The sequence below is a fragment of the Toxorhynchites rutilus genome, chromosome 3, assembly GCF_029784135.1.
Source record: "Toxorhynchites rutilus septentrionalis strain SRP chromosome 3, ASM2978413v1, whole genome shotgun sequence".
NCBI classification, from domain to species: domain Eukaryota; kingdom Metazoa; phylum Arthropoda; class Insecta; order Diptera; family Culicidae; genus Toxorhynchites; species Toxorhynchites rutilus.
In genome coordinates this window covers 325,416,070-325,439,535 of record NC_073746.1, presented here as the reverse complement: position 1 = coordinate 325,439,535, position 23,466 = coordinate 325,416,070, and the positions used below count along the sequence as shown (strand labels likewise).

At 38.5% G+C, this 23,466-nt stretch overlaps 1 protein-coding gene and 1 long non-coding RNA gene across 6 annotated transcripts in view; one reads left to right on the top strand and one right to left on the bottom strand.

The window, feature by feature from the left end:
- Positions 1 to 23,466, top strand: part of LOC129775465 (band 7 protein AGAP004871-like) — a 108,287-nt gene that overhangs the window by 65,104 nt on the left and 19,717 nt on the right. The window lies entirely within an intron of this gene.
- Positions 10,625 to 11,848, bottom strand: LOC129775467 (uncharacterized). The gene is made up of 3 exons (XR_008742959.1): positions 11,571 to 11,848; positions 11,072 to 11,511; positions 10,625 to 11,015 (listed from the first exon to the last, which is right to left on the bottom strand). It is a non-coding gene; the product is annotated as an uncharacterized LOC129775467 (long non-coding RNA).

Genomic DNA, 23,466 nt, shown 5'->3' with positions numbered 1-23,466 from the left:
ACGATACAACAACAAATAATTACAAAGAGGATTATCTATGCTGAAGTGGCTAAGTTTTACGATCCACTTGGTTTGTTCTCGCCGGTAATAGTTCTGGCAAAATTACTTGTGCAACAAATTTGGAGAACTAAGGCAGGATGGGACGAGTCAGTTGACACCGAACTGACCCAGAAGTGGAATCTATTACTGTGTTCGTTGTCACAACTCAACCGAATAAAGGTTCCGAGATGTGTGACTTTTAACAATGCAATTGCCTTCGAGTTACATGGATTTGCCGACGCCTCAACTGTAGCCTACGGAGCATGTATTTATCTACGAAGCATATTCAACGACGGAACAGCCAAACTTCGAATGTTATGCAGCAAGTCCAAACTTGCTCCCTTACACGACCTTTCCATACCCAGAAAAGAGCTTTGTGCAGCTCTATTACTTACGCGACTTCTCCAGAAGGTGATACCAGCCCTTGGAATAACGTTCCAGGACATAGTTTTATGGAGTGATAGCACGATTGTTTTAGCATGGATAAAGAAACCTCTAAACCTACTTCAATTGTTCGTACGGAATCGTATCGCCGTCATCCAAGAACATACGAGTGAGTACCGATGGCATTATATTCGTTCTCAGCAGAATCCTGCCGACCTTACATCACGTGGTCTGCTACCAGAACTTCTGGAAGAAAACATGCTTTGGTGGGACGGCCCCGAATTCCTCACAAAGTCACAATACAAAACAAAAAATGTTGAAGATGTTCCCAATGATATGTTACCAGAAATGAAATCCGCTATAGCTACAGCAGCCGTGAGTAGTCCTCATTTCGCATTTTTGTATAAATTCAGCAGCTTCCGTAAAATACAAAGAATAATGGGATACATCCTGCGGTTTGTTGCGAACTGCAAAAAGATTGCGTCTGAACGAGAACGATCCCACTTGACGATTCGTGAGCTGTATCAATCGTCAGAAGCTGTCATCCGCATAATACAACTTAGTCACTTAGGAGACGAAATTGAACGAGTTATTGCTAATGAGCCCTGCAGAAGAATCGGTAATCTCCGGCCGATGTACAGTAACGGTTTACTGCGAGTTGGTGGTCGCCTTAGTCATTCCAAATTGCCGTTCAACAATCGACACCAAATAATTTTACCTGACAAAGACCCTATAGTTCGACTGATGATTCAAGAAATGCACATCGAATTGCTTCATATCGGACAGACTGGCCTGATGAACGCAATGCGTCAGCGATATTGGTTGTTAAATGCCCGATCTACTATTCGACAAGTCACTCGATGTTGTGTTAAATGTTTCCGTACGAATCCATCTAAGACGACGCAGCTAATGGGAAGTTTGCCGCCAGCAAGAGTTGTACCATCGCCTCCATTCGCAGTGACTGGAGTAGACTATGCTGGTCCATGTTGGATCAAGCATGGAACTCGCCGTCCGACATTAACGAAGGCCTATATAGCAGTTTATGTGTGCATGGCTACTAAAGCCATTCATTTGGAAGCTGTCTCCGACCTAAGCACCGATGCCTTTTTGGCATCCCTTAAACGTTTTGTGAGCCGAAGAGGATTGGTTCAACAACTACATTCGGACAACGGGACCAATTTTCGCGGTGCCCAGCATGAATTACATGAGTTATATCGTCAATTCCGGAATCAACAAGCAGTTCAACGTATTCAGCAGTACTGCCAGACTAAAGAAATCGAATGGCACTTCATTCCACCAGATGCCCCAGAGTTTGGAGGGTTATGGGAAGCAGCAGTCAAATCCGCTAAAACCCACTTGCAGCGTATTGTTGGACCTGTGAAGCTAACCTACGAAGAATTTGTAACAGTCCTGACTGAGATTGATGCAGTGTTGAACTCTCGCCCACTTTATAGTATTTCGAACGATCCTGCCGATCCACTAGTTATTACACCTGCTCATTATTTGATTGGACGTCCTCTCATCGCTCCAGCCGAACCATCGCTTGAAGATATCAAGGCAAACCGCTTGGATCGTTGGCAACATCTTAGGCTAATGCGCGAGCACTTCTGGCGTGCTTGGAACCAGGACTATCTCAACACGCTGCAACCGCGGAAGAAAAATTTACAGGTGATGCCCAACGTTCGTGAAGGTATGATTGTTCTTCTACACAACCGGACCCAGCCCCCTCTCCACTGGAAATTGGGTCGAATCTCCGCAGTGTATCCAGGAAGTGACGGTCTGATCCGAGCAGTTGATGTATCCGTGGATGGTTCGATTTTCCGGAGACCTATCAACAAAATTTCAATTCTGCCTATCGAAGACAACCATTCTATTCGAAGTACATCTCATCCAAGCAGATCGTAAGTCGTACCGATCGGGGGGAGTATGTTCGGTATGCCACCGAAGCGCAACAGAAAAAGGAAGAAAACATGAACATGTATGTTCGCCCAATGACGGGTATAAAAAGCCGCATCGACAGCTAAGAGAGTGTCATTTTCATTCCAACCATTGTATAAGTAACATCGAAGAAATAAAGAAAAACCTATCCGAACAGTGTGTATCTATTTAGACCAAGTGTGTAGATCCACATAAGAACCCCACCCGTGGTAATTCTGTGTGGACACCTACATGCAACCTAAGGTCTATTGAAACGAAATTCCAAAGTTACAGTCCACTGGTCCAACTATCCTGCGTCCGATTCAGGATAGAACACTATGACTATGCAGAGCCCTGACTCTGAGAGAAATTAGTTATTGATTTTTGTAGAGCTTATTATTTCATTGTTTTTCCATTATAATGTTAAACCAAACATCAAAAATGAACGAAAGTTATAAAATTTTTGTTATGATTGTTATTTTATGAACATACTATTATGCAATTCCTTCAATAAGAAATTTCATCCTTCACTTTGATCCGGATTTAAAATCATCTTCTGAGTGCGCTTTTTATCCCGGACAAATATTTGTTTTGATTTTTAACATTTTTGTCAACAGCTAGGTGCATGTTTGACACTACACTAAATTGATACAATAGTAACTATCATAACATTAATTCAACATGCAAATAGATGTTATGAAAAAGTGTCCGGATTCAGAAGCATTACGGACTAAATTAAATACAGCATCCAAATTCTTATCGCTGTATATAATCGAATTCTATATACAGTAGAGTCCAAAAAAATCCTTTTAAATTATTTCATATGCATATAGTTTTTGTTTTTGAATATACACGGCGTTTCACAACTATAGAACCACTCATTTTTTCTGAAGAATATAGTGTAGGATTTAACAACTATCATAATTTAAAAGACTGGCCATTTGAACTTTATTGTTGTGTTCAGCCGCGAAACATTCAAAAAACAAAAATTCCAGTGTTTCATAACTATAGAACCAGATGGAGAAACTCTCACTTCTTTACATAATTAACGTCAATTCCACATGAATTACAATAAGTTTCTAATTCGTAGGTCATCTTTAGTTCTCAATCAGTTCAAATAACCCATTCGGGGTGGTTTCGACCAAGCTGCGCCATGTTATAGTGTGTATCTCGTTCTACGCGGAGGATACAGCAATCAGCAACGAGTTTTTTGGCCACATCCATGTCCAAAAGCCTTGCATTTGCTTTGAAAGCCTTCATGACGTTCTGTCGCAGTTTCCGGTCCACTGTACCGCTTAGACGCCTTGATTGAACCTTCCGGGAAACAGACAAACTTCCCTTACTATGTTTCTGCACAATGATTTTTGTCATTTTCAAATCCCCTGTAATTTTTGTATCCGACCATATCGGGGATTTCATTATATTTGTGCAGTTTTTATTCTCTTCTTATTCTTTCATCGTAGCTAATTTAAGGAAACAACGAACGTTTCCTTAAAAAAATTCGCAAAGGATTTTAAGAGAAAAACTTTGTAGGAAATCTGCTGTCAAATATCCCAGAACCAACCACTGTACTGTACTGTACTGCGCTGTACTGAAAAAAGCGCACCGATTCTAAATTTGCAGACCTATATTGTAAAAATTAGACGAATTGATTGTCGCCTTGTAGACATAGTACTATAAAATATCCAAAATGAAATATATAATATATTCAATCGTCTTACAATACAACATACACCAACTGACCGATTGTCACATTTTTCATGTGAAACCTCAATTTCAACCTCTAGAATCACTATCCTGAATTGTAACTCATCTTATGCAGAGCATATGATTGCTCCATTGGCTGATCTTCGATAAAAGATACCTCCATCGATTCGGAAGAAAAAGACAATTGAGGGGCTCAAAATGAAAGGGGTGTAAGTGACATAATCGATGATGTCTCTACATCGACTCTCTTTTTTGGTCATAACTTGCAAACACATTCCCAGCTGTATTTGACAACGTGGAAGATAGGTCAGAACCTCACCTATCGGATTCTATGTCAAACTCAAATTGAAACGTTTTTGCAGTTGAGTTATTAACTAAAGAAAAAGTTGTTGAAGAGAAATCGTCACCTACACCCCTTTTCTTCTGAGCCCTTCAATTGCGATTTCTGACGATTTTACGCAAAAAATTCTCACGACGAATTGCGAATTCTCATGCCGGAGTTTTCAACTAAGACGACTCTCTCTCTCTTTCTCTTTATGCTCTTTATGCTCGAGAGATAGAGAGATAGAGAGAGAGAGAGAGATTGAGAGAAAGAAATGGTTAGATTTTTCTTTAACTTACAACTTTGAATTACAAACAATGAAAGAGGGTTGATCACAATCGTCTCAGTTGAAAACACCGGCGTGAGAATTCGCAATTCGTCGTGAGAATTCTTTGCGTAAAATCGTGAGTTAATAGCTCGCAATTGTGGACCTTGAGGAAGACTATTTTCAAAACTTTATGAAAAGCTGTCTACTGTTCGCTGCCTGGAGCCAGACATAAATTGTGCTTCATCGCTGTCTGCCTTCATGCTGCCTTAAAAAAGATCAATTGGCAGATCAAAACCAACTCTCGCGAAGGCTTTTGTTACGGTTTAAAAAATAATAATTAACCGCAACAAAATAGAATCATAAATTCTTCGGACTTAATTTGATACTTGGATCTGACATTGGAATTTGAAAGTAAGTTCAAACTTATTGAATTGAATGGCGTTAACGTTCCCTTGTGGTACTTTTGCCGTCTCAACGTATGCATATTAACTAGCGTCGTTCATTAATACTTAGTTGAGATTTCTTAAGCCAAATAACACGCCTTAAATGTATTTCGAGGGACAAGCTCTAAAATACGCGTGACCACAGTGCAAGTCGAAGGATATTTCTCTGACGAGAAATCCAACGGCCAGAACTAGAATCGAACCCGAACACTCGGCATGATAATGTGAGATGCTAACCACTCGGCCACGGGTGCACTAGTTCAATCTTATAGTCTTACTAATAAATGCCGTAATCCCATGCCTACCTGTAATGCATTGCATGCTGCCAACGAAAATTGTGTAAACAATTTATTGAATTTTATATTGAAATCCTCTCAAAGGACCACCGCAACGCTCAAAAGCTGAAGAGCATTCTCTTATATTTCTATACTGCTTTATATAACGGGAAATAATATATAATCAGTAGAATAAAACGGTTGTAAATTTGTCTGGATCCGAAAGTCTCAGATTGATTAACCTTACAATTGTGAAAATCAACAATCCCAACCACGGCAAGGTCATATTCAACTGAGAATAATCAGGGGACTAAGAAATTCGCCTACATATTCAAATGGAAATGAATTTTGGCTTCTATTGGTAGTTTCTCCGTCAGCATGACTTAACCCTTTCAATACGGCAGTGTGCTCCGCCGGAGTGCTACCGCTGTACGAAGCAATGCGCCGAAAAGTATGCACATCGCGCTGGTGTGATCGATGTGCAGTATCATTTTCGTGTCGCCTAAAGACGACGCTCGTAGCAAAAGGGTTAACAGCGCTTTGGGCGTTTTGTTGCTATCAGAAATCAAGTTTTCGTTTCACTTTATATAGACGTAAAAATGAGATTGTGTACGCGGTTAACGGAATTCGTGTCAGGGGGAGTAGTAGTGTGAATTGAAGTCAGGTTGAATGAAGAGACAGATTTGTATTCATTAGTCACGTCAATTAGAATAACCATTTGCTAGAATTGTTCATCAGTCATCCTTGCTCTTAACGCTCGTCAATTCATTTCTAGTCAATTCAAGGCATGTTGACGGCGTGTGCCGAAGTAGTGCTAGTCGAAGCGAAGCGACTGAGAGGAGAGTCGATATTAATTTTTCATCTTCGTAGATTTCGGGACCTGCAACGAATACTACGACCGGAGAAGAATATTACATTTCATGATGATTTTATTAACGTGATGACTATCTAAAATCAGACGGTTGTCTAGAGCAGTGGTGGCCACGGTGCGGGCCGCATTAGAGTTTTTATTATAGCCGCGGGCCGCAATGATTTTTTTCTTACTACTTTTCATAATGAAATGTGAAATATACGTATTTAACTGGAACTTTTTTGACTTACTTTTTATTCTAAATTAGAAGGAATTCAGTTCTATACCTGTGAGACTCATAACTCGAGAACAAAATGAGATGAAAACTCAAATATTTCATTGTAAAAAAAAAAAGTATCCAGAATTATCCAGTATCCAGAATTAAATTTTTTTGGCAAATTTATTCGCTTCTTCACGCAGAGTCGAAAACACTAAGGCCAATCGTCAATCGCTGCAGCTTCTCGATAGAATTCTTTAACGATTGGTAATTCCAATGAGAACATCCACAGGCACGTAATTTGGGGAGATAAAGTCTGGCAGGTTTGTTGTCAGTTTCGTTTTTTAACCATTCCAGGATTTTTTTGCATCGTTCCAAACATATTCGCTTCAATCTGGCCGTCAATAAATGACTCACACATCGATGTACGCACCAATTAATTTCGACTGATAGACACTTCTGTTTCCGAAGAGGATTGCGTTGAACGCGTTCATGAAAACGTAGATAACATTATACAGCTTACCGACCTCGGACTTCCCTTTATGGGCCTATCGCCCACAACAGCTGTTTTTTGTACTGTTGTAGTGTATGGAACACGAATCGTCCATCGATAGGAAACGGTTTGCGCAGCTCGTAGATCTGTTTTGCCGATTTCTCGCATTTAAATGACGTGACAGTTGCCACATGCTTCACGTACAGGCCGAACTTTATCGTTGCTGGGAAACAGAAAAAGTATCGATGGGACCACGAAACTTGGTGAGAGAGAAGTTCAACACTGTTTCGATTTCATTCGTACTACTTTTCTTGAGCCATTTTATCTAAATCAGCTTGAATGTGAGAGATAAGCTGGAAACAGAATGCCGTGTTGTGCGTTGCTTCTCATCAGCAGTCATTGCATGAGTTTTGTACTAAAATATTCGCTCGATGCAGTCTGTTGATTGCGTCACCACATTTCATGTAAACAAAAACAAAATAAAGTTCGTTTGAAAATTTTATTCTTGTTGTGTCCACGGATCAGTTGAATGTTTTTAAAAACAACAAATTGACGTATCCGCGCTGGCGGCATTGAGTTTCGTTTACTAGTTTAGGGAAGAGTGAAAGAATAGCTGATTTTCAGTCGGAATGAACACGTTTTCAAAACTAAAATTATGAATGAAAATTAGCTTTTGTATATCAAACTAGTATTCTATTTAAATGAAAAATATTTTTGTTTGCAGGTGGTGAAAAAGTCTCATACGAAAATTGTTTATGAAGACGACTCTATATTATGATGAAAAAATGGAATTGTTTCGCCATATGGTTGAATGAAAGTCAGAAACACGTGTTTCAAGCAATCAAATAACATGATGTGAAAATTTTCATTCAAATTTTAGAATTCAAAAACCGGCTTCGTGTCTTATAATCTGATAGAGATTACACTAATGAGTTTGGGACCCAAATTATGGCCCTAATTTGAAGTTGTCACCGGACGTCGACACCATGCCACTGTCATCGCGAATTCGGCGCAAGCAGCTTAGAACAAATATTAGCGTTTAGAACAACGATGCTAATGACGCAACGCATTATTGTGTTCGACTAAATGGAAACACGCATATTTAAAATGAAGTGTCAAAGCACAATTGTCGCAACGCGACGCATAGCGCGGCATTCTGGTCCCACCTATAGCGATGTGAAGCGTGTCTTCCAAACGACTTTCAGTGATTTTGTTCCTTGACTTTGATTTTAATTCCTTCATAACTAAAATAATTGCTCACAAATATTTGCGGATTCAAACAAAGAAGTAATAAAATGAGCATGTTTTATTAGTACTGGAAATCGCGCTTCTGGAACATATCTAGAGTAGGAATCCAAGACATCATGGTTTTAAAATTTATCACGCAACACTAAATCACACTGCGTTTCAATGAGATCCATCTGCATGTTTTCTGCATCGGAAAAGAATGGGGTAGAGAAAATTGGAGAATTATTCCATGGGCTTTGAATCACCAATATCTGCGAAAAAAATTAATCGACTGGACTTACACAAATCCACGATAGATACAATACGGTAGCGCGACTTATGAGAAAGGCCTTTCAACCATCTTGGATTTTGTATGTAAACAATCTGCAATATTTTGCAATATCTTTTTTTCAGAATTGAATTTTTTTGGAATTGTTTTGGTGGGAATAAGGGCATTGAAAAGTTGAAAGGTAAGTCGTTTACGGTTAAAGTTAGGTTTGTAATATACTCTAACTTATTATATGTTTCAGCTCAAGAGAATAAATCGACTTTCGATGTCGGTCGGTGATGGAGGTATTTTTTTTTATTGTAAGGTTTCTGGAATTTCAAGTTTTCCTATATCTAATATTCTTTGTTTCTGTGTTCTTGGTTAACAAAAACTTAATGCCTGTTTTTGATGTGGCATAAAAAGATGATATAAAAGGATTTCTAGGAACTTCCTGCGACTTGTTCTTGACTTGTTCAGCTCATATATTATAGAAAAAAAACTCGAAGCTGTAACGGTAAAAATAACCATAAGCCACCGATTAATTTATATTCTACAGTTTACAATTCTTCCGCAAGTGCAATTATTTCACAAGTGTGTATATGCGTGACCATTATATTTAGTGAACAACTATGCGAATGTCAAACATTTGTACTTTACTTTTGCACGTATGAATCTAACGACGAATATATCGACGAATAATATATGAATCCGTTCAATCCGGTGACAAAAGGACTAAAACCAAATAAGAATAGTCCGAAAATGATATTATGCATTATATTTGATAAATATTCCACGCCACTGACATTAATTTATACATTTCATTGAACAATATTCTAAAATAGGAAAAAAAGTCACTAGTCCAAAAAAGTTACTCCATAACGCGCGTCGGTGTCTCAGACCGAAGGTGGTGAAAAAGTGATATACCTCCCCTTCGTACCAACTTATACGATACGCTAAACGATGACGAACAACGAATGACGAAGCTAGAGAGAATCGCAATGTGGTAGTGTTGATGTTTTCTGAGAAATGAACGAATTATTGATTTCTTGGTCTCTCAGGCCTATGCGCGAGTATAAGAGTGTTAACCGTCATGGTGTTTCGTCGAAATTCATCGGATATGCTAAATCATTTACGGTTGAAGCTTTATGCTTTAATTCCCTGGAGGTGGAGGAGACTGGGAAGAAGAATTCAGGGTCTGCAGGAGTAAAATGCGGACTTAAAGAAGGTAGTCTCAGCTCCCGTTCTAAAATAGAAGTATCCAAATTCAGAGTGCCAAGGAAAATATACTATACTAGTGGTCAATGATTCTATAAATAGTAGCTAGTAGCTATAGAGACCAAGCAGAAATATTCAAACAAATCAGCTATTCCAACAACAATCGAAGAATAGGTAGTTTTGAACAGAAAAAAATTATGTTGGTGTAATAAAAATGTTGTGCATTATTCTCATGGTGTGCTCTTTTTTCAATCGTCCTCACAAAATCATGAAATGGTAAATTTATTAACATACTGAAATATCATTTTATTCAAAAACCATTATTCTGCACCATGTTTATTACAAAATTATATTTAATGTAATTTTTAGAATTATGCCATCATATTTTTTATCATGAATGTCTGTTCGTTTTGATTACAAGAGATAAATGTTTGCTCGATTAATCGAATACTGAAAGACTGAATACTGAAAGAATGAATCGAATATTTAAAAATGACCCCACGATTAATCGACAATTGAATAAACGAAAAATTTAGACATCTCTATTTACAGTCAAATCCCTTTCCACAGTCCTCTGTATATTTTTACCGTTTCCCCTCGCGCACTTATTGACGACACGGTCACACCTTTATTCCCTTTATTCCACACATCATGACACAAATCAAATGTCGAATTTCATGGTATGGGTACATTCGTAATTGTTCGGATCAGTGACGTTTACTCGACAGCGAGTAACTGACAACCCACATTCCGTTTTGCCTGCCAAGATCGGGTCGATGAAATGTCAACAATCGACCTCAAATGCTGCCACTTTGCAATCGAGTTATCGACCTTTCATATGCATTCATCGAACAACTTGACGCCACTTTTTCGCCAACATGTGCAAGGCGTCGACCTGCTTGCAGCGCTGCTTCCAGCACTGCTTGCTGCTTGTTTGTATTGGTTTGTTATTGAAAAAGAAAAGGAAATACATTGATCGATTTTAAGCATTTTATTGAAAAAAAATAATAAAAATCCATGTATAATAAAAATAAGGTATATAATGGAATCGGTGCATCCGGGTTGTCTAGATTGACGATTCAAATCCGACTGAGTACATTGATGAATACCTCTTTGCCCTCGATGACACAGATATGTGGCTGAGGAGGATTCTTCAATGTGCGTGAAGCACGGGATCTCCGATGGGGAAAATTGCCCGAAATACTATGGCCAGGTCCTGCTGCTGTTGCTGTTGATGCTGTTCCCCGGAATAGCACCCTGGACTTAAAGGATACTGCTGCGGGAAAGCTGATGCTGTTGGCTGGTGTGACAGAAGTGGAAATAAGCAATATGGTGATGAGGGAAATCATCTTTCTCATTCGCCGATTGATTGAGTCGGATGTATTCATAGCTGAAACAAAATAAAATGATTAGTAAGTGAAAAGCAGAGATGAATTCCCTACTCACCAGTTGTATGATCCGGATAAAAATGCGAACATTAAAATATCATGCGATTACGTTCGCTTACCTCGCCTATTTTCATTCTACTATACAACGGAATCAGTGCATTCGGGTTCCTCCGGGTGGTAATTCAGCTGAGCAAGTTGATAAATACCTCCTTGTCGTTGAGTTTTCGTGTCTGAAGAGGATTTTTGAATGTGCGCGAAGCACGGAACCTCTAATGGGGAAAGTTCTTCGCAATACCATACCATGGTCAAATTCTGCTGCTGCTGCTGCTGTTAATGCTGTTCCCCGGCATTGCCAACAGGGGTTGGAGGTTACTGCAGCAGGAAAACGGATGTTGTTGGCTGCTGTGATAGAAGTGGAAATCCGCACTGTGGTGATGGGAGAAATCATCTTTCTCACTTACCGATTGATGGAAGCAAACGAGTCGAATGTATTCATAGCTGATAAGACAAGATAAAATAATTAATAATTAAAAAGCCGAAATATATTTCATACTCACCAGTTGTATGATCCATTTGTTTTTGTTTGAGATGACAGTTTAGCGGAGTGGAAAAAAGAACCACCAGTGACGCCATTTAGTTTGTTTAATTATTCAGTATTTTCGACTAACGAACTATTCGCGTTGACGATATTGGGGAAGAGGCATGACAGTATGGATTTGCAGAAGGAATGAATACACTTTTAAAATGAAAATTATGAATGAACATGATTTTTCCTTAATCAAATTAGTACTCTATGTAAGTGAAAATCACCATTGCCTACAAGTGGTGAAAAAACGTCATAAAAAAATATGTTTTGAGATAATTTTATATTATAATGACAAGTTCTTTTGAGAATATCTAAACGTTCAAATTAGGGTCATGACAACGTACTTTAAGTAGGAAAAATTATGCCAAGAAAAAAATTTCATACAAATTTTAGCAATTATAAACTGATTCGGGCCGACTAATATGATAGAGAATAGTTTGCCTCATACAAACTAATGCCGTATCCAGATGTCGATACCTAATCGTCGTCATCGTGAATAGGTAACAGCGCTACGGTCGTTGTTAGGTCGATGTTTTTTTCGTCGATTGGATTGTGGGAACGTATAAACTCGGTTTTACTGCCGTTACTTGCATGAATTTAGATAGTTTGGATACACACGATTAACAAGAATTACTCGCAAAGTTATTTCTAATCAATTGTATGGAATAATTTTCAACTATATTCATAATTTCGCTCATATGATTTTTTTTTTTCAAATCAGGCCGCGGCCGCCGTGGTGGTCATCCTCCACTGGGTTAGAGTGAGCCCTAAGTAGACCACTGTTCTGGGCCATTCGATTAGTGAGTCACCGAACCGAATTTTGACGTCATCAGTCGGAAAAAGTCTAGGAGATCTCGAATTGACAACAGTTTTCGTCAAGATATCGAATATTGACATGTTAAATATTGCTTCAAAAGAAGGGGCCTTATTCAGACAGGGGATCTCTAAACGGTTCGAAATATGGACCGAGGTAGCTGTTGATGGAGCATAACAGTTCGGCTGAAAAGTCCATAAGGTTGACGTCCAGATGGCGCCACTTGAAAAAATCTACTTGACTATCACAAAGCACCAGCTTTCAATGAGTACAAGTCAAAATTTGACAGCAATCGTTACAGCATTGAGAGTGAAGCAACTTTTGTTATTGTGAAAAAATGGAATAATCCGAATTTTTGGGCTTCGAATTGCTTCCGCATCCACCGTATACTCCAGATCTGGTCTGTTCGCAGACCTGAAGTGAATGCTCGCTGGCAAGAAATTTAAGACCGATGATGAAGTGATTACCGAAACTGAGGCCTATTTTGAGGAAAAACCGAAAAAGTACTATAAAAATGGTATCGAAAAGTTTCAAGATCGCTATAATCGCTGTATCGCCCTCGAAGGCAATTATGTTGAATAATAATATTGAATTTTGCAAAAAAAATAGTTTTACTGTGTTATCTTATAAACTTTATAGCCGAACTGTTACATTGTACAATATTTCTATGTAACATGTTTTTAGAATCAAATTAGATTTCAACGAAAAAACGGTAGTGTCAATTCACACCCCAATATAATGGAAAACAAAAAATAAGCACCAGGTACAAAGTGAAATATACTCTTACACATAGAACAGTTTTACAAAATAAATTTTAACTGATAAATATTGTGCCATTTTTGAACACATAATGCTTTTTTTCCTTTTCACTATTTTTGAATACGATTAGTTTTTGTTTATTGCGTTTTGCCATCATTAACAATTCTACATGTTGAGTGACAATTCAGCAGGTTTGCAAATTCTTCGTATCAACAGTAGTAGTGTTGAGAAAGTCTGGGTATCCATCCGTAATCAACCCCCTTTCATGAGTAATCATGAGACCCTTCCCAACAACTAGTCAACTATAACCGTCACCTCCGCGCAGAAATCACAGATATTTTAATCATTGGTGAAATTCCACAAGAACGTAATAAGTCGATAAGATGATCTCATCAGTTCGAAGAAATGTTCCAGCCTCAGCTCGAAGAGTCCTCCGCAGCTGATGTTCAGGGACTGTTCGGCCGCGTGCATAACGATCAACATAGTTCTCCGAATTGAGCGGTACTCCTTCTCGTAAACCTTTGAGTATTTCATTTCCGTATGCCAAGCAAGTGAGTAAACATGTTCTCCGACTGAGTTATGCTGTGATCAAAACGAGATAAATAATTTGAGAAACAAAGAAGTGTATTCTCCAATACTTACCACCTCTTTGATGTGTTCCAACAAAATACTGAAACAATAACATTCAAGAACAAAGAATATTATAATGTAAAATATCTGAATATTAAACATCTCCAGTCGTTTAGTCCAAATAATACAGGGTGGGCCATTTAAAGTGGAAGGATTTGTTTTTGCAATAGCAAAGTAAAGAAGTGGAATTTAAAAAAAATTTTTTTGAAATTCATTTATTTTGGTCCAAGGAGATTTGTTCTAACTACTTTTTGATTATGATATCTCGTAAATGACCGCCTCTGGCCTTGACCGCAAAATGTGCCCTTTTTTCGGCATTATCCATCACTTTGCCCAATGTTTCGGCCGATATGGCAGCAATTTCTTGTCGGATATTGTCTTTCAGCGCAGCCAGGGTCCTTGGTTTACCAGTGTATACCTTGGATTTTAAATATCCCCATAAAAAAAGTCAGGAGGCGTCAAATCAGGTGATCTCGGTGGCCAGTCATAATCACCGTTTTTCTATATTAATCTTCCGGGGAACATTTCGCGCAATAATTTGGTCGTGGCAGCCGCTGTATGGCATGTAGCGCCGTCCTGTTGGAACCAGTAATTGTCCAATTCATTTTCACGAACAAATGGCAATAAAAAATCGATTATCATTGTCCGATAACGCTCCCCATTCACTGGCTCGAACGGCATCAATATTCTCGTCGAAACGTCTTGGTCGTTGTCTGGACAGATGACTGGCATTACCAACACTACCAGACGATATAAATTTGGCATATAATCGACGTATAGTGTTGTCTCCAGGTGATGTTTTAACTTTATTTTTATTTTTCCACGCACGTTTAGTTAACACAATTGAGAAGTTATTTTGAATGTACAGCTGAACAATTTCAGCGCGTTGTTTAGGTGTGTATTGTTCCATGGTTAAAATTGTACTGAAATGACGCTTCCAACGCGGTATGACATTTGTTAATCTGACATCTCTGTCAAAAGTTATGGGGTTGCCAGATGCTTCCACTTTAAATGGCCCACCCTGTATATATCACTCCAAGGGATATGAATAAACCCGTCGAGTAGTATACAATCAGCAGTGTTCCATTGAGTAGCGGTCTTGTGTTTCTAAGATGATTCAAACATATCACATGCTGCGTCGTGCATATCCTGAATTTGTAATGCAAGGTTCGCCAAAACTCAACTTCAGTTTGATGTGGGACTTCGTCGAATATCTCCTCAAAAGAGTTAGCTATGATCTGCATCTTGACAATGAATCCTCCTAGTAGCATATAACTTGAGAGCGCATTGGATGCCGCAACCGATCCGTATGGAAATATAATAATAGTGTACACTTTATTCAGCACCAATTGAAACCCTTCGCTGGTCCATTCACGGATCTGGATGGGATTGGCCAGTGAGGGCACACTTTGTACATCGATAACCAAAAAGTTTATGCACATTAACCCCTGTGAAACTCCACAAATTTCTGCCAGTATGCGATTAAATCGAAAGGCTTTTCGACAAATCTTCGTGGAGCGATTATCGAACGGCCGAAAACGCCGTCCGTTGATATATTTCCTAGCCTCGTTGAATCCTTCCGCATGCGCTTGAAACCAAACTGCTCGCCCCATCGTGATTGAAACGGTTAGCCAAGCATGGAGGCTGTTCAGAACGGCTCCAAAAGATTCCCACTTTGTGAAATTACGCCAAAATGTAACGCACATCAATCCTGTCTCCACGAACAGGCACAGTCGAAAAGATTTATATAAGCTGGATTCCGTAACACGTATTCCACTGCCCACCATGAGATAATCGAGCATTACGAAGTGATTGCTTTCGTTCGAATAACGGTGATGTGTTTTCCAGGTGTGCTTGAGGGTTTCTAATTTCCACCACATGCTGTTCTAGTTAATCAGAACCGAGCTTCGAAGACTTCTGAACAATAAAGCGCTCATGTTGGCCGTTTGAAAAGACGAAGGTAGTAGTAGGTTCGGAACACAGGGTGACTACTATTACATATTTATTATTTCGACTTATTGGATGGGAATGAGAATATATCGCGAAGGATATTCCCACACCCATCTCATGCAAACGGTAACTACTGTTTATTTTGAAGTGAACTGCATCATCCTTAGATAAAAGATTGAACTACTATTGATGACTAGTAACTGCGTATTATCAGATCAAAAATAAGAACGTTGAATATCACAGAAACAAAGAATCACCCTGTGTGATGAAAGACGTCTTACCACTCAGCAAAATATACCCTTTAACGCAAGAGGGACTCTGTCACATGCTAATTTTCACAAGCACAATCGGAGAGGCTATTGAACTGAAGTGTGTGATATTATCCATAACTTTTTTTTTTATCTCATTTATTTATTTATTAGGCTCATTAGCATTTTAGCTGTAACAGAGCCGGGTTTTTATCGTGTACATGTACATATGTTTATGTTTCTATAAACTGTAAATTACACAGTAGTTAGTAGTAGCCATTTAGGCGTTAAGTTTTCTGTTCCATTACATTATGGTAAATTACACAGTAGTAGCCATTTCGGCGTAAGGGTATTCTTTCTGTTCTTCCATTGTTCAGCAGACCGGACAGCGGAGACAGTTGATAGTGATCATTGTTGGGTTATTTATAGAACAGCAGCCCGATGTTTCTTGCAGAGCAGAGCAGTTGTATGGATGAATCGATCTATTTTCGACCGTGGATCGATCTCCATCGCTGATGATGTTTGCGTGGACGTAGTTATTCTATAACAACACAAAGATGGTCAATTGAGGGTCCTGAGTTTGAACTCACGACCGATCGCTTAGTAAGCGAACGCGTAACCAAGTGGCTACGAAGACCCCCATTATCCATAACTAATGAGCAATAAGGGAGACGCACCACTTCCGATATTCGATGGTCCGTAATTACGGAATACATGATTTCATGACGCACTGAATAGCCTCGTTAACCTTAACTTGCTTTAGTACAAGCTCTCAAGCTGAATAATCAACCAACTCAATTGCTAAATTTATTTCATTCTGTAGAGACTGACCAAACGTACCATTTTGAACGGGACAATACCGCTTTTCGACCATTTTGTATTATCCGGTTTTTTTTATCAATTTATACCGTATTGTCAATATAAAGAAAAAAATAATTTCTCTTGTTGTACTACGATTTTTTAAAACATTTATATCTAGAACTATGGTGAATTCTCACTTGAGATTAGTTAGTGTTGCTGTTGCTGGTAATTTTAATGATTTTTAATTTTTATTATTACAGACATAGAAAAAAAAACAAATTGCGCAAAATATTTTCGTAAAATGTTTATTATAGCCTCACGAATTGCCATATATATGAGTATTCATGTTTGTAAAAATAATAATTGTTTGATTGATTTGTGTTGGGAGTGGAATATGAATGTTTAAAATGGCACAGATTGATGTTTGGTGAAAACTGCTCCGATGTGGGTTCGAACTCCAGTCGTCTGGATTATCATCCACCAGCTATCTCGCGCGGCTATCTGAAGCTATCTGAATTTAATTCAACAGCGGTTAAAAGTGCATCAGCATTTCATTGACATTTCAATATGATGTAATATGTTCTTTATTAGGAGCTAATAAGATTTACTGTTTCATGATTTTCTTCAGCATGCAAAACGATTTACTACAGTACTGAATCGATTTAAATTCTACGCTTATACGACACACAAACTGCATCAGCGTAATATACGCATATGATGCGGATTAAATATATTTTACGACAATGTACATCATAAAATTGATGTTTATTATACCGAATTGCGACTTAATTTGATAATAGTATTTCAAATCGAGTTTTTACATTTAATGCGATTTCAAATATACACGATACATACTTTGATTGATATTATATGCGATTATGATTTATTCGGATTTCTTGTAAGACTTGGCACGTGCAAAATTATACGATTTCATGTTTGCTGGGTTGTTTCCCAGCAAACATTAAGTCGTATGAATAGCTATAATTGGAGGCGATATACATACAACCAAGACACATTTGTATGATATATGATGCAGATAACTAGCATATACACACAAAAGTGGAGGCGATATACGTATATGCCATATTTTGTACGCATATGCAGCCGTATATAACGATATGCGATGCTTTTTGGACTGATATGCGATTTGATACGACAACGTTACCACTCAATCCATCGATGACATGGAAAATCGTGTTTTTGCATTTTGAATGATATTTTATGCGATTGTGATTTGATACGAAATTATATGTAACTTATCATGTGCAAAGTTATACGATTTAATGTTTGCTGGGTTACCACTTCGGCTGTCGGAAGTTGTTCTCTCTCTCTACAGTTTCCTTGCGAACGAACGCTACATTTGCACTTCGAGCGAGCGATTTGAGCGCGCCTTATTATAATTATACCTCACGGGCAGTGTTGCCACATTCGAATCTGTACCAGAAGGGTTAAAAGTCTTACCCATCTGTACTTTTTCTTCCAAAAATCTGTACCATCGAAAATATTCGTTGAAGAGAAAAATCCATTTTATTGGCATAAAAAATACTCATTTATTCACTACAAATATCACATTAACATTTAATTCATCATTCGTGTGTTTGATGATGGTTATGCATAGTTTTTTCTGAATCTAGATTGATATCATTTATTAGAAGTTTCAAGCTGCCGCACCGAGCGATTATGCGGCGTAAAAGTAGTCATGCACCTTAATGTAGCTTTGTGCAAATGTAAGAATTTTCACCCGCAGAAAAAATCTGTACCAATCTGTACTTTTTGACGAAAAACTGTTCTCTGTACCGTACAGAATCTGTATCAAAAATAACGAAAAAATATGTACCTTTCCAGATAGATCTGTACGTGTGGTAACACAGCTCATGGGTACATTCGTTCCTCGGTAAAGTAAGCAAAACATCAATATCCGTTCGCAGCAAAATATTTATTAAGGGTAAAACTATATCATAAAAACGTGACATGTTTTCCGATTTGACACCCTCATTGGAAGACGTGGTCCTACGTCGAATTTAGTTGATGCAGTAGGCTAAATTTCTTGAAACCGTTGAATTTTTTTTCGCAATATGCGTTGGAGTGCAAAAATATTTCATTTATATAGTAAATAGGTCCTTTTGATATATTTGTCGTGTTATACCATCATTTTCACGATATTTTGTGAATTTGCTTATAATTTCCAAAAACTTTTCCAAACACATCATTATGGTAAAAATATATGTTTAGGAGTTACGTTGAAAAATATTTGAAGATATGAGGGTTAATACAAATTGTAGCGATCAAAACACGAACAGTTTTCAAAGTAGAATTAAAATCCCAACACAAATACACCTTGTTGACACAACCGGACGTTATGGGTACAAAAATAATTAACTTGTTTACGTAATGCCTAGATTGTACCTGAAGTTCGATATCTTGAGGGTACCTCTGTACATACATTCATAAAGTTACTCAGATTCAAACATTGTTCTTCAGTTGAACAATCTTCCTTATAAAGTGAATAACAGTATACCATAATGAACTACAACAATATTTTCTCGTGTTGTAGGCCATTTCCGAAAAAAGGTAAGAAATATTCACCTGTAAAACGTTTCTTAACCGTGTTTAATCGTGATTGAGAAACTTAAGTTAATGGAATGTAATATCCTTTTAGATACATTTTAAAAAAATTCGGATCATGCCGTTTATCGCTATATAGAGATTTATTTTTTTATTTGCGGATTTCGGAGATTGCAACCCATTAACTTGCATTTCTCAATCACTGACACGGTTAAGAAACGATTTTCAGATAAACATTTCTTACCGTTTTTCGGAAACGGCCTACAACACGAGAATATTTTGTTGCAGACCATTGTGGTATACTGTTATTCGCTCTATAAAAAAGATTGTTCGACTGATCAACGATGTTTGAGTCTGAATCTATCCTTGATATCAACAATATTTTTTCTCATTTCACCCAAAAGGCCTGGCCGGGTAAGGGAGTAAAAAGTGCCCCCAAACCAAATCATTGTATAGGATATTAAATAAGAAATTTTGGCGGTTTTTTTCAACGGGAATAAGTGATAGTCGCTAGGGGCGAGGTCTGGGGAGTAAGGAGGATGATCGAACACAGTCCATTTGATTTTTTACAATTGCTCTTGAGGTACGCGAGCAGAATGGGGCCGCACATTATCGTGGATGAAGAACACTCCTTTCGTCAATAAACCTAGCCTTTTGTTCTTAATCGTGGTTCTTATTCGGTCCAAAACTTCACAATAGTACGGTTATGAAACATGCGTTCGGCGGTCAACGATTCGATAACACTGAAGAAATTCGTGACGCAGTTACATCGTGCTTCAAAAAGTTGGACTCTACGCACTTCGCGCTCGGAATAGAAAAACTCGTGCCACGCTATGTTAAATGCCCCGAACGTTACGGCGATTATGTAGAAAAAAATAAAATAAAACGTAAATTACGAAAATCACCTTGTTTTTTGCCCTTACTTTATTTTTCCGCGATTTTTGAGGCATTGAAACTTATTTTTTGAACGACCCTCGTAGCTGAATACTGAATAAAAATAAACGATTTCAAATGAAACAATTAGACATTGTCCACGTGATGAAAAGCTTCAACTTTATTTCTCCGTTGACTCAGTAGAAAAATTAAGTGCAACACAAATTAAATACATTATAGTGGCACTGCTACTAGTTTTGACGTAGGACTACGTCTAACCGGAAGATATAGGGGGTGAAATGGAAATCTAGGCACTGAACAAGTAGGAAAAAAATGCAAGATTTGGAACGCTTATAACTCGATCATTTCTCAATAGATCGCAAAGGTTTTTGCACCAATTGATAGTAAATATATCTACGCATCTATCATAACGAATAACATTTCATTTTTCTTGAGATAAATAATTGAATAATTGTGAAATATCAAGCATTGTCAAAATGCACTATGTGCCCATTTTTGATTGGTCCATTTTGTGCTCCTCAAATCGTATCGACCAAAACGGGCAACCAGAGCAGCAGCGAAATAGAATGAAGCACGATTGGAAAGGAAAAAGAAAAAAAAGACGAAACATTGGTCGCAGTCTCACACATGCGTAATTCTCGAGCCAGCCAGTCAGCTTAAAAATCCCCGCTCCGCTACCGTAAGGATCATTCTCATTCAAACCGTACACCACATCGGTTCGCATCACAACACATCAACAAACCAACCCAAGCAGCCATGTCTGGACATGGTAAAGGAGGAAAAGTGAAGGGAAAGGCAAAATCCCGCTCGAACCGTGTTGATCTGGAGTTCCCCGCAAGGGTAGCTAGGCCGAGCGCGTTAGTACCAGTGCACCAGTCCACCTAGCCGGCGTTATATAGTTTCGGCCGCCGAAGTGATCGAGTTAGCTGGCAAAGCTGCTCGCAACGATAAGAAAACCCACATTCGGAACAGAACACATTCGGTTCGGTGGACATCAAGACAACAACAGGCAGTTGCGGCGAGTGGCGAGTGGCAAACGCAATCGCAAAACGGCATCAGGTAGCAGAAGAAAAGAGTTTGTTCTTTATACAAACTGCTTTGGTGGCAAATCCAGAACAAGGCGGCATCGAGGGCGCTCGAAATGGTTTTTTTCAAAACCACGAGTACTAAGTTTTCTAAATTGGAACCATTCCATAAAACAAGGCGCTTTTCAGGGCCATTAAACCTTCCAAAAAAGAGTTTAGGAAATACAGTTCAATGCTTTCTAAAACAATATCCAAAATAATAATAAAACACAAATTGATTTTTTCATAATTTGTTTGCCAGGATATGATGAGTATGTGAATTTGGTAGTTGTTCTGAGCTTATTGATTTTCACCAATTCTTAAATTGCTTCTAGATTGAAAGTACAGTAATTTACACTTATCTCGACATTTAGCTATTTGGACGGACCTGCAATGCGACATATTTAGTTGGACATTTTTGTAAACATAGAGTTCGGGGTCCAAATTATGACCCCACATTGAAAGTCGACACTGTACCACTGTCATCGCAAATGTTCAATTGCCATTGAATGTAATTTACTGTAAAATATGTCACAAGCTGGATGGGAAGAAATTTTCCAACTGTGAAAGCTGTGGCGAGTGGCAAATGCAATCGCTGAACAGAAAGGTTTAGCCGAACAAGATGGGGATATCGAGTGATAACAAAACAATAAACTCTTTAGATTGAAGATAATTTTGTGATCCTGAAAAGGACCCTTTTTAGCCTGCATGTGAATTAAACGAGCGAACAAATCGTAATGAATGTATTTTTTTTTGCCATCGCTCCCTTTTAACGCTCATTCGTTCGTCTCGTTGGACTCACCCCTCTGGCTGAGTTTGCCGATTTGTCTCTATCCTGTGAGTGTGTACCGCTAGAGTATAAAACACGCGGACCCCAAAAAAATATCTTATTTTCTTTCAAACCGTAAACCCGTGTGGTTGTACGGCATCGGCATCGTGGACGTAACAAAGGAGGACAAGTTAAGGGAAAGGCAAAGTCCCACTCGAACCGTACAGGTCTCCAGTTCACTGTTGGTCGCATTCACTGATTGCTCCGCAAGGGTAACTAGGCCGAACGGATTGGTGCCGGAGCACCAGTATACCTAACAGCGATTATAGAGTTTCGGCCGTCGGAGTGCTCGATTTGGCTTGCAAAGCTGCTCACGACAATCAGAAAACCCGCATCAAGAACAGAGCAGCTTCGGTTCGGCGCTCATCAAGACAACGCACGTCGCATTAAATGTAATTTACTGAACAATATGTCACAAGCTGGATGGGAAGAAATTTTCCAACTGTGAAAGCTGTGGCAAACGCAATAGCTAAACAGGAAGGTTTAACCGAACAAGATGGGACTATCGAGTGATAACAAAAACACAACACCAAAGGTTCTTTTCAGAACCATCAACATATTCATAAAGAGTAAACAGTAAACTAATCCATTTTTCAGGTATATAGGTAGGTATTCACGTAGGAGAAGAAAATAAAACAATATATTTAAAATATATATTTAACAAAAGCTGTCCCCTTTGTATAGTCCTACGTCACTCCGGTTATGTCCCCGACATTACCCACCCGTCTTTTTTGGTTCCGAAATCTCAAGCGTCGGTGAAATTCCAAAGGAACATAACGAGTTGGTAGGACGACTTCATGAGTTCGTAGAAACGTGCCATTCCCAATTCGAAGAGTCCTCCACAATTGATGGCCAACGGGTGTTCGGCCGTGTGCACCACAATCATCATGGCTGCCCGAATAGAACGGTATTGCTTCTCGAAATCCTTTGAATATTTCAAATCAGTAGTCCAAGCGAGATCATAAATACGTTCTCCCACAGAGTTATGCTGCGATCAGAGTAAAGCAAATAAATTCCGTTTAATGGTTTCATGTAATTTCTTTCAATACATACCACCTTTTTAATGCGTTCCAACAAAACGCTGAAGATATAGCACTCGATTACAAAAAATAACGTCATGTAGAATATCTCTAAAGTAGGTACATCGATTTCTCTGACCCACATAATATATATCGCCCCAAGGGATATGAATAAACCGGTTGAGTAGTAGACAATCAGCAATGTTCCATTTAGTAGAGATCTTGTGTTTCTTAGATGATTCAAGCAGGTCACATGTTGTGTTGTACATATCTTGAATTTGGCGTGCAATGTTA